General features: G+C 37.5%; 1 protein-coding gene across 1 annotated transcript in view; it reads right to left on the bottom strand.

Moving 5' to 3' along the window:
- The window catches only part of LOC136750401 (anoctamin-4), an 85,876-nt gene extending 78,254 nt beyond the window's left edge, over positions 1 to 7,622 (bottom strand). The window contains exon 1 of the mRNA XM_066705464.1: positions 7,203 to 7,622. The gene's annotated coding sequence lies outside the window, so the exon portion shown is untranslated. The remainder of the gene's footprint in view (positions 1 to 7,202) is intronic.
- Between the last annotated feature and the right edge of the window lie 5,212 nt (positions 7,623 to 12,834).

Raw genomic sequence — 12,834 nt, 5'->3', positions numbered from 1 at the left:
TCAAGAGAATGTGATTTTGACTATTATAAAACAGCATTTTTTTTTTTGTACTTTTGCAGAAATGTTCAGGAGGGTCAATGTTTATATCTATGAATGCACATCTGTAAACAACATAACCCATCTGAAACTTTAACAAAAGCACACAATGTTCAATCTTTTAACATATACCAGTAGCCACAGCACACTTACTAAGCATTTGATATAAGAGCAGCACTACAGAAGAAAATGACTGCTGAGGGAATAGTATAGTGATTTCTGTATTTCTTTTGAGGCATAATTAAAATCAGTAACCAAACATATTTCATAGAATATTGTATTTAGGTAGAGTGGAAAAATACAAATACAACTTATCTTAAAAGGAGTATTTAATCTAGATAATAATGACCTTTGGCCATCAAGTGGGATACATATATAGATACAAAAGATAAGACTGAAGCCATGGCAACAATCGCCATAATCTCATTCTATCTGTATCTGATTGGATGTTCTTCGAGGACACTGGAATCAACTGTGGAAATTACTGTAAATGACAACTAGCATCTAATTTCTCACTTTAAACAATGCACTTTCCATACTAAGAAGTGCTTAAATCCAGATTGAGCTCTCTCCTGAGATTAGGTGACCTGAAATAACGCAATAATTGGATTGCCACAGCACAGCACTAATAATATTCCAAAAGCATGGGCTGTGAATATTAATAGCACCAAAAAAAAAATCCCAAACCACAAGTGGATATTTTAATTTCAGGAACACTTGCTCTATCCCCATTTTTTTATTTTCTCATTAAGTAAAGAAAGCATAAAAATAACTACAGAAAACTGCATTTAAAATGTAAAACAAATGTATGGGGGAATTTTGGTATCCACCTTTTGCTGACATTTTCTTCTACTTCCATATTTTGTGATGAGTAATAGACAGTAGAGCAGTAATCATGCATGACAAGGTCCTTCAAGCGAGAAAATGGGTCGTATTCCAGCTGCTTCTCAGCAAGATAGTTTTGCAGACTGCCATGAGAGTGCTAAACTGTTTGCTGCCTTTTATCCAGATGGTAATCAGAAGTTTCAGCTACTACAGCTCGCAATTTAATCTTGTGTACAATTGCACTTGCTACAATAAGTGAAGAAGTGCTCTTGACTTGCTTGTACAAGTCAAAATTAAAAGAAGAGCAGAATAGATATGTATATGCAGGCAGACAAGACAAGACAATTCAACATGATAAATCTAAAATAAGTCTTCCTTCACTTCACTAAAGATAATTTAAAGTATGTATCGACAGTACATGAAAACACAGAACTAGCCCCTGACTGCATGTCGTTTGAGAGACATAAATTGATAAAGTTCTCAGCTTTTGTAAAACTCCTCCACTGTAGTAACCCACAGGACTTCCCAGGAAGTGTCGCCATAAAGGATAATCCTGGATACTGATCCAATTTAAGCAGAGTTCACGCCTTGATTTCACAAGATTGAACTGACAAATCTCTGTTCCACTAAGATAGAAGGAAAAGCAGCTCACTGAAAGGATGAAAACAAAGCTCCACAGGTCCTTAGAGATGGAAATAGGCTCCATCAGCAAGCATTGAGTTGCCATGGTATTTCTTCCCACTATGTTCAAGTTGAAATTATATTTGATTCCTATGGGTTTGTTTATTATTCTCACAAAATAAAAATGGCATGGTATTTATAAACAACAATATCATCAACAAACTCAGATTTGATCAATTATATACATAGAATTTGAAACACTACATTGAGTGGGCTCTCTGGGGATACTATATTATTTACAGTAAATTTAGTTAGATTCACAGTTAGGATATAGGTGACATTACACAATTGCAAATCAGGGTACATAATTGCATTGTAACTATATGTAATCACACTGTAAATACACTTAGTGCTTAACCAATCAGTACTTACATTCAAACATTGTAATCACAAAACTACTGACTGCTACCATGGAATTGTATTAATCGAAAAAGTTCTCATTTTTTAACTTGTCCTAGGCAGTTAATTCAATGTGGAAAAACCTAAGCAAGGACAAGCATCTCTTGTATTCATTCAATCAATATACTACATTCCTCAAGGAGAGAGATTTGAACAGCCTCAATAGGAGACTGAACTTCAGTGGGATCAGGGGGTCTTTACAACTTTTATTACACAAATAGCACAGCCTGACTTTGGGGTGGAATTTGCCAAAATCAAGCTTTTCTTTTAACTTTACATGTCACCAGCCTTTGTGCATCTCTGCAAATCCTCAGTGCGTCTCAATCAACACAGTCATGGATTTGAGTTGCAGTGTGTTCAAGGATCCAAGCAGTTCCCCGGAAATCAATGTACTCATTACTGTCACTAAATAAATGGTAGGGTTGTACAAACTTTGTAAACCAAAAAGCATGAACAGATAATAAGGGATATCTACTACTCATGAACATGGGGGATTAGGAAAACTTATGTCTGAATTTTACAAGTAGGAAAGCGCAAAACATTGATTGACTCTTGATTGATTTAGGCTTGTGAATAGTATTTAAAATCAAGCGCTCGGTACTCAAGCCCTTGGTGCTCAGAATGTAGAGAATGTCAGCACACATTTATTTGTGCTTTTGCTGGTTTCCGGGGATTTTTATATCGATTGAGTGAAAAAACGGTATAAAGACTAAATACGTAGACCAAGTGAATTCCTTCCAAATTAATAGTTTCTGGAACAGTTACACTGAAAGGTTGATTCAAATGCAACATACTTTTGACCCGATCATTAAAGATAAGATCCCATTAGCTTTTCATTTTCAAATATGATTTTCTTAAGAATTTTTATTTTCTGCAATACCTATGTCAGTCCAAGAACTTGTAAATTGATTATATCAATTTAATCCATTACAGAGTTGGAAAATGTTGGCATTATAATACCTCTTAAGAAGAAGATGGTGTTGATCATGTTTGCAATTAAGCGGTAACAGAAAAGTAGTTTTTATTCCCTTCAGTAGAGTGTCAATGTCTCTTGAAAGGGACTGTGTGCTTCTTTATGTAAGAGCTTGATGGATTCCCCGTTGAGAGGTGGGCTTTGTTTCCTGGAGGAGAATTCTCCAGCAAGGTTCAAACGGCTTCTATCCTTACCGCAAAGCTGATGTTCACATTCCTGTCACCTCAGCTATGAATAGGGCAGTCACTTAGCAAGTCTTGCGGGGATCAAAGCAGTGAAATAATCCATAAGGTGATATTCATAAACAGTCATTTACACAAGAATACCTCCAAGGCCAGCATCATTGTAATAAAGCCAGCGGTTCCCCTGCTCAAAGTGTAAATAGGGGAAAGCTATTCTTCTCTGGCATCCCAGAACAAAGGCAAGTGAAATTCACAACAAAGTTGCTTATATGTAAATTCATCTTATGGACATGTCCATTTTATTTATTGATTTGCTGGCTTTTTAAGAACCCTTAAAAGAAGTTACAGGTTTTCTGTCAAAGGTAACCAATTTGATTTTTTGTAAGGGAATTCAAGCTCTGAGATGGAAGTCTGTGCTTCCTATTCCACTGTTAAAGGTATGACAATCACACAAGTGTACATCAGCCTCTTACAGCACAGTGGTCCTAAAACAACACAATCCAGAAATCACTCTAATATCCCATTAACTGTGCAGCAAAAGGGTTCAGCTGCAGGGGAAGATTTCTGGCACAAGTTCCTGCTCAACACAAATCATGTTTTACTGTATTGAATTCAAGCACTACAGTGGCTGTCTCCAGTTAAAATGTACTGTCTCCAGTAAACACTCAAGTATTTCCTTTTCCCTGGTGAAGACCTGGTTGATTAAACTGCCACCACACCAACCAGGTGCTCAGTTTCCCCCCAAAAGTTGTTTCACAAGATTGAGAATGAAGATTGGGTTTTGAAAGCAGGTAGAAAAATGACCATCCTGAATAAACAAAATCACAGATATATCTGTCTGTTATGATTAAACACTTAAATGCAAGATACCAAAGACAACACTTAGATCTTAGATTACAATCACATCCATTAATCAATTTCACCTCCCAAACATTTGGAAATGGTGACTTTTGGCTAAAAACAGTGTCCTAAAATGTAAATACACTACACTAATAATGAAAGATCCATAAAGAGAAGATGAAGTGGTTAATGATGGTCTCACTTGCATTTGAAAAAAGGAAGCCTGTAACTGCTTTTGCTGTCTCAACCACCTTTGCAAGCATGTCCATAAAGAACAGATGACATCACGGTGCTTGGAGCATGCTGACTCGGCAGTCTGTGCTGTATTTCAATGTCTTTCACCTGATCTTAGAATAATTTGCACGTCTGAAAGAAACAGAGCTGTATAGAGGTCTGATAGCCCAATTGTATCATCTTCATTAGTGCCTCTTGCTTGTCATGTTGAAATACCACAGTTATTGTATCAAGACAGTCATTCACAGTACCATTTTTCAAAGCAAGTGTGAAAGTTGACTTATCGCAGGGGTGTCAGGACCTCCCAATTACTTAATGTCATAGGCTTATCTAAAACTTTAATATTTTATTTGTATAGCTGATCCCTTACCATTTGTCAATTACTCAAAACATTGAACCCACAGAACATTTCACAGTTTGGAAACAAGTGTTAAATTCATCCAGTTAATTGTTTAATTAGACCAATTAAGTAGCCAACAGCTGGGCTGGAAGGAAACCCAACAGACCCTGTGGCCCTCCAGGACTGGAGTGTGACACCCCCGACTTATTGTATAACCAAACAATGGGCAGGATCTATAATCTGTATTGCAAAAATTTTGGAAGAGGATCTTTCCATTGGCCACCTAATGAAAAAGCTTGATGTAATATTTCACATTTCGCAGAATCAAAGATGAACCGTCTCCAATGGAAAAGATATAATGATACGCTAAAAGCTCCAGGAATATTTTCAACATGGTTGATTGAGCCAAACTTAAAAATGCTGGCAGGGGAGCATTCTCACAATAACCTTTTTATGGCATTGCAAGTATTTTTATTTCAATGCGTTTTTTTTTTTTTTCATTTATGCTCCATGAGCCACAGGGTGGCCATAAAACAAAACAGTGCCTTCAGGCACCTCCTACTGGGACATGAAAGTTGGACTTAAGCAGCCTGCATTCATCAGTTGGCCAGCAGTGCGTGTCTGAGGTAATAGAATTAAAAACCATCCCTTTTTCAGATCTTTTAACTGTGACCCTATATAGGTACCCCTTTCCACCATAATCTGCACAAGACATGTGATCCTTCTACACTACAGAAACAAACAGGGTTGTTGCTCAAATACAGGCATGCCAAATGGATTTATGCTATCCATGAGCCGGACCCAAAGAAACTGTTTGGAGACTTCTTTTTTTCTCTCTCTCTGTTGCGCTATGAATATTGTGGTATCTGTGATTCAGCTATACATTCTTATCTGCATGTTTGATTTAAGACTTTTTTTAATTAATATTCTATTTTGTATATATGATAGTGGAATGCCGATATTAACATTTAGGTTATAAAATGGTTCTTTGGTGTGAATCTTGTAATGCAACATATAAATTGCCAATCAAATGCTAGGTCAGATCATGAAAAGGTTCAAAAATCTCATGTGACCCACTGTCTTTTTATAAAAAGACCAAAGATTTATTGCAGAAAATAAATTTTGATTCATATCAACTTGCCAGAAAACTAAACCTTTCAGGCTTAAGATGTTTTACATTTAAAACAGTTTGACACAATTTTAGCAATTTTTTGGAATTACGCAGTACATCAATGTGCATGGTAAATTATGCACATCTATTTACATCTTTCATGCAACAATAACCACTGGAGAACACAAAAAAACGTCAAATAAATATTAAATTATCAACGCCTATGGGTTTTTAAAAATGCTTCAAGATGGTTCTATTATTATTATGTATCATCCCAAATGCTAATCAGCCAATTCAACTTTCTTCTGCAGACATTTTAAAAATGTGCAAGAAAAGCTCCCATAGGTTTCCCCTCAAACACTGCATTAGAGTTACAGATAAACTTGTGCATTAGTATTTCAGTAACAAAAACAGGGAAAGATGCATGTTATTACTCCAGAAATCGGAGATTAAATGACTCTGCTTCTCTAATGCTGTCCTGTTGATAACGTTAATATCTGGCAGGCAAAATAACCTCTGTCGTGTCAGTGATTGGACCAGAAAAGGTGTGTGTGTTTGGGGGGGAGGGGGAGTACGATGGGGGACAGACGACTCACTGCACCAATGGTATTGCTGCTCTGACAAACTCAACACATCACAACTGGTGATGTCATCAGCCCCCACTCCTACTGTTACTAGCAACTAGTCAATAGACAAGTTAAATTAAATCCATCAAATGTATACTGTAAATATGTAATGACACGTTACAACTTCACACATCTGCAGAACACTGTCAAGAAGTTACGTAAAACACATATTCCATGCCTCCAAACACAGATTTACTGTCCTTTCCCACTGCAGTGAGAAGCAGTACGCAGATGATAAATAATACATCGTGTGACAGTTCCTCCAGCTTTCACCCAGAAATACAAATTTTCAGTTCAAATGAATCAAAACTGCTTTGGTTTCTGTTAAGCCCAGAAAAGTATCTTCTTACATGCATGATAATAACGAACACTTCAAGCAAGCCAGATTACAGGAATATGAATTAAGGGTTTCACATTTCATGTAAAAATCTGTGATTATTTCGGGATCCTATTGTGGATGCAATCAGTTAATGGAGATGAAAGACTGATGCAAAGTGGTCTTGCAGGTGGCACAGGCCAGTTTTTGCAGTTGTTAGGAATATTTTTAACTGTTCCTAAGCTATGCTACTTTGGCTTGTAGGGACCCATGTCTGAGCATCACCATTAAGCACATGCCACTGCCTGTATGAACAGAGCGAATGACAATTTCATGCACGTCTTCAGCGCAATGGATCAATCACAGAAGCCTCCGCACAGCTTCAGACGCAGTTTTGATGAACACATGATTAATACCGTTTACCAAGCTGTGACCCACTGAACTGGAAATAAATAAAAGGATCCCGCTGAAATGGTTTAATTTCTTAACAGGATCCTGATACAGCTTTGTCTCAGGGGCAAGAAACTGAAGGTCAAAAAACTGCGTGGCTAGGAAAGACCGTGCACTGCAGCATTTTTAATATTATTATTATTTTTTTTTTTTGGAGGCTGAGCTTAGACAAAACATGCTGATGCTTACCTTGAGATGCAGAAAGATTCAGGCTCCAGCAAGGGAAATACAAAAAGCTACCTTCAAAATACAAAATGCACAGAAGTTTCCAATCAGGTTTTGGGGAGAAGTATTTATATGTACAGAAAAAAAAATCCAATTCAACTCGCTCAATTCCAATTAGCAAAACCAGCAGGACACTGGACGCAACTTGTGCAGCAGCAGCATTAGTAACAGCATCCCCCCTGCACACATTTACTGGATTAGAGTTACAGAGCTTTTACAACAGGGCTTGATGATGACTCCTACACACCAGTCACTGAAGCAAATGTGCAGTTTCCTCTCAGTGACTCAAGCTGCACAAAGCAGCTGACAAAAACCATTCTACATGTTAGACTGCATCCTAGCAGTGGAGAGACAAAAAAGCAGTACCCTTAACAGCAATAGGGGGGAGTTAAAAGAAAAACAGATGGTTTCTGTGGAGTGCAGAGGATCTGGGGATGTGGAGCGAGGGGAGACAGCAAGCAAGACGGGGGGGGGGGGGGGGAGAGAGCGAGAGAGAGAAAGAGCGAGCTGCAAGAGAATCAGTATTCCTAATCAGTCATCACCATCAGCCAATCAGAGGGAGATGAGTTGCATCAGCATAATTGACCAAAGGAATGACAACACAGCCCAGAATGTGGCACCTTCCACCTTTCATCGGGAAAGTCCAACCAAAACAATACATTAATATTTTTAAATGCAATGTCTGCACTGCAATCATTTGAATTTGAATTCTGCATTCCAAGTGAATTTAAATGGAAACTAACCTACCCCTAAAGCATGGCAAAACTCAAACATTTCAGGAACCATTCTCTCCTCTTATCTTCTGAATCATTCATTTAATTCATTGATTAATTTGTAAATGATCATGGATATCTTCCAGCATTTAAATGTGGTAGTATGTCTGTAGCAAGCTTGGACAAAAGATAATCGATTGAGACATTTAAACATGTATTTAAAACGTATGTATTATAAAAGTATCAAAGGAAAAGCAATTACTTATATTTGCAGTGGCATCAGTCCTCAGCAGGAATGTTTTGATACAATTAAATATACAGAACTGAAGGAATAACTTGAAACTGCAATGAGTTTCAGGTTTCACAGACATGGAAGGTAATTTGTAATGAATACTGATACCAGTCTTCATGGCAGAATCTAAACTGTTTTTATTGCAGGTTTTCATGTATATAAAACAGGCTTCCTCACTCTTAACTTGCAGAGTTCCTGCAGTTTCAAGTCTTTCAAAAAGCATGACTTTTCGTCGACATTCCAGATAGTTGCCCGATGTCTGACGGTTTCTCTCTCACTCTTCACATGGTATCTTGACAGAAATACAGCACTGGACGTTCCCGGTTCAGAGTAACTGAGTAATGCCTAGAGATTGCTTAATTCAATAACAGCATATTGAATTCTTGAACTCTATTGACTTCAACTCCTTAGATAGCCTTAGCACAGGGTTCCAGTGTAATTTCTCCAGGGAATGTCCCTCCACTAACACACTGGCACTGAGATATGCCAAGGACTGCCTATTGCATTCAGTGTCTTTTTCAGAACCAAGCTCAGTCCTGAGGGTACACACTGTCTTTCGTACAGCATATTGCAATATTTATAATATAAAAATACAACAAAAGCCTATTACACTAGCAAGCTCTTTAAAATAAAGAATAAATATACAGTATATATATGCTGGGAGTAGACTCTCTCGACATTTCCAGGACTGATACATACTGCAGCACAGTTTTAGTAAATAAAAATACAGACCTGCATGGTATCACAACTTCTCCATTTTGAACAAAGGGAATCCACTTCCAATTTTGGTATTTTGGCATTTCACTAATAATAATTCTTGGAGAGGACTGTGTTTGTGGGAGATTGTCTCTCTAAACATCTATTATTTAGCACAGAATTGTTTTTTCATATCGAAAATCCTGAGGTAATCAATACTGTAATGTTGAAGAACTTTACTGCAGAGCTTTACTGAAACAGCCAATACAAGCTATTTACATTCAGGCCTTTTATCGCCACCAGCATACAACCAATTCTCTGGCTTAATTAATTGAAGACCCGTCTTTTTAAAACCCCTTAATTAACAATTTTATAATGACATTTTCATGTGCTGTGCCACAATTAGATACTTTATTAGTTTGAAACCGTCAATCGGTCATGATCTATGACTCAGTGATTATTAATTAGATTAACGAGATTGAATTGAACAAAGAATAAATATGACATACTGGTTGGGCCATAGAATTTCTCAATTATTTTATTCTTTACAGACACTTTAAAGTTATCAGCATTCATTTAGATATGCGTCTAATTTTCAGCTCATAATGAATTTTCTCTTTGTAAATCTAAGTGTATTTTTCCTCAATATCATTGTTTCAATTAAATTTGGAGAATTCAAATATGCAGTACAGAATCAATCAATACAACACTGATCAATCAAAATAACATCTCCAGAAACACAACACACCCAAGACATAATAGACTTTCCAGCACTGACTGTGTTAATGGCATTGTATGGGAGGTGAGGGAGCTACACTATTCTCATTCCTCAGCTGCTTCCATGAGCTAAAGAACGCCATCAAACACAGTTTATGTTTCTATCCGCCCATTCCCCTTTGACAGAATCCTCGCCCTATTAGTCTCCATAGCCCTACAGATATGTGGCATTGATTGTGGTGCCTGTGGGGACAGTGCTGTGGACTTCAAAAGCTTAACAGGAGGTGCTGAGTAGGCATTGTGGCAGGGAAGCCCCCGCCCCCTAACCTAGCTGAAAAGAGACTATAGTGAAGCATTTTATACAAGCCAATTAATCTCCCAGTTTGATGAGTGGGCTTTCGTACAATTAGCTGATGGAATCTTCTCTACTACACGTTCCACCCTGCATCACTACAGAAGACATGGCACATGCCACTACTGTACACAGGTACCTGCTGTTGTCCTACAAAGTCAATGAAATGGATACGGGAGACGTTAACAATGTAACCGAATCACTGTGGAAGTGAGTGCCTTGGGAAAACGTTAAATGACCTGTGCTTTGATTCAAGGAGAATGGATTCCCTGTACTCCCCCTCTCTGGTAGCTAAGGTATAGCAAATAGATCTGTGGGGATTATATAGGCCTTTAGCTTTAGCACTGGAGTTACAGGGAGTAATGGGTCTTGTAACAAATGACTCAATTAAATAATCTGCAAGATCAAAGACAGGTTAACTTTCCCGATATAAAGGCTATCTGCTTTTTAATGATTGACATTGTCTTTAACCCACCTGGGGTTATTACCTGTTTTTAGTGATCTGTGTGCTTCATTATGAGGTAAGCATTTTCATAAACATCTTCTTTTGAAGGACCATAACTATTCTATTCATAACGATTTTTTTGGTTATAATGAACTGAACACTGGACTTGAATTTTGGGTTATCTGGGTTGAATATCAAGGACAATGTTCTAAATGAAGGATGGGGCACAGGTAACTGAAAGCATTCATAATACCACAAGAAAACATGGTCAAAGTACAAACACAGTCATACTCTACAGTGATGCAGAGCTCCAGTGCAGAATTTCTATTTCCAACAAAAATAAGTGTTTGACTAAATTATTCATGTTTTCCAGGACTCCCGAGAAAAGCTTAAGTCCAGCTTCTTGCATGACCAAAATAAAAATATAAAATGATTGAGTTTCATGATTGGAAGCTGTGCTGAGAGCATCACGAAAGGGTTGGGGTCAAAAGGTGAAGAATCACACTATGAAGCCTGATCAGCTACAGTACTGAGAAAACACCAGAACAGGGAATTTTAGAAAAATAAAAATAAAACACCCACCTACTGATCTACTTTAAGTGTGTAGCATTAAGGTATTTCTGTGTGTAAGTCTATTGCTATACTAATATGTCAGATTGTATACCTTGCTCCATTTCAATCCAAAAGACAACAATATGTAATTAGATGGGCGGTATGGTGGCACAGTGGTTAGCGCTGCTGCCTCACAGCTCCAGGGGTCTCGGGGTTGAGTCTCAGCTCGGGGTGTCTGTCAGTGTGGAGTTTGCATGTTCTCCCCGTGTCTCCGTGGGTTTCCTCCAGGCACTCTGGTTTCCTCTGGTATGTGTGTGTGTGTTGCCCAGGGATGGCCTGGCATCCTGTCCTGGGTGTATTCCTGCCTTGCACCCTATGCCTGCCGGGATCGGCTCCAGCTTCCCCTCGACCCTCACCAGGATAAGTGGTTTTGAAAATGGATAGATGTAATTAGATATACCTTTCTCCCCCCAGGGACTCCTGCACACTTTGTTAAGTTTGAGAACTGTATTCAAATTACCTAAATCTCACATTTATTAGACACAATCTAAAATGAGCTTCCCATCACTGACTATTCACAATATAGTCACAATATTCCCTGTAATCTGTACCTCTACTGGTGTGTGACGGTACTACACTACTACTACTACTACCTACTTCAATTAGTGCAATTAATCATTTGATAAATCAAACTGCCCCATTCTGCTTGGACACGTCTTCAAAAATAAAGTGGAAATGAATGATTAAAAAACTGTGCAGCAACATCCTTTTAAATAATCATGAAGAATATTTCATGGTAAGTAATTTTGTAGTGACAGGCAGCCTGGTGGAGAGCACAGTACAACAGCCCGTCAAATCTGCATATGAAACTAACAGACAAGAAATATTTCAGACAAGGTACAGTTAGATATACAAAAAAAGGTTGGAATAAGAGGAGGAAACATTTAATTGGCTACTGAGGGTTTCCCCCAGGAAATAAAATATATCTAAATGTCTCATTTTTTAAGCTCCAAGTTAACTGCATAGCATAACCAAGGCATGGATAATAAACAACAACATAAGAACGGTTATGCTATATTTTTGCATGTGGGGTATGTGTCACACTTTCAAGAGATTAAGGCAAATAGAAAAATCATATTTCACTTATTTAAACCACTGTTGAAATATAAAACATCTTAAGGATCCATCATTTTTATGAATAATATATATAACTATATAACTATAACTAAGGGGGAAATATATGTTTTTTGCAAGAGAAATAAGGTCCTTGAAATAAGATCGATATATTTAATATTTAACTGGCAAAGAGAACTACAAACAAATGACATTAAAAGCAATTTCTCCCAGTTGTAATGTGCCTTCTTGTCCTTCTCTGAAGTAGAACACCTAACTTATTCTGATACATATGCTCACACTTTTGTAGACATAATGCACAGTGACATTTCAGCAGCCCTTGGCTATGTGATTTAATTTTGGTGTTTTTTCCAGACAGTTGCTGCCTGCTCGTGTGTCTGTTTGGTTTAGTAAGCTCATCTGACAGTCTCCTGAAAAAGTAATTTTGTCAGTAAATTAGAGTAAACCATCAACCTTGTATAACAATATATATTTCGAAAAGGGGATGCAATTTACAGTAAGTGAGTTACAATATTTTTGCAGAAGTCACACTATCATTGGGGGAAATGGACTTAAATGCTATGCTCACACTTCGTCTCACAAAGAAGAATTATGTTGCATTATAAATCTGAGGTTATCTACTAGGTAAACATTTAAGGAATTATAAATATGTAGAGAATGGTTTCATTATAATGTGCAATACTTCAAAATTCAAA

The sequence above is a fragment of the Amia ocellicauda genome, chromosome 5 (assembly GCF_036373705.1).
Source record: "Amia ocellicauda isolate fAmiCal2 chromosome 5, fAmiCal2.hap1, whole genome shotgun sequence".
NCBI classification, from domain to species: Eukaryota; Metazoa; Chordata; class Actinopteri; order Amiiformes; family Amiidae; genus Amia; species Amia ocellicauda.
Note: the sequence above shows the minus strand (reverse complement) of the source record. Positions and strands in the feature narration are given on the sequence as shown.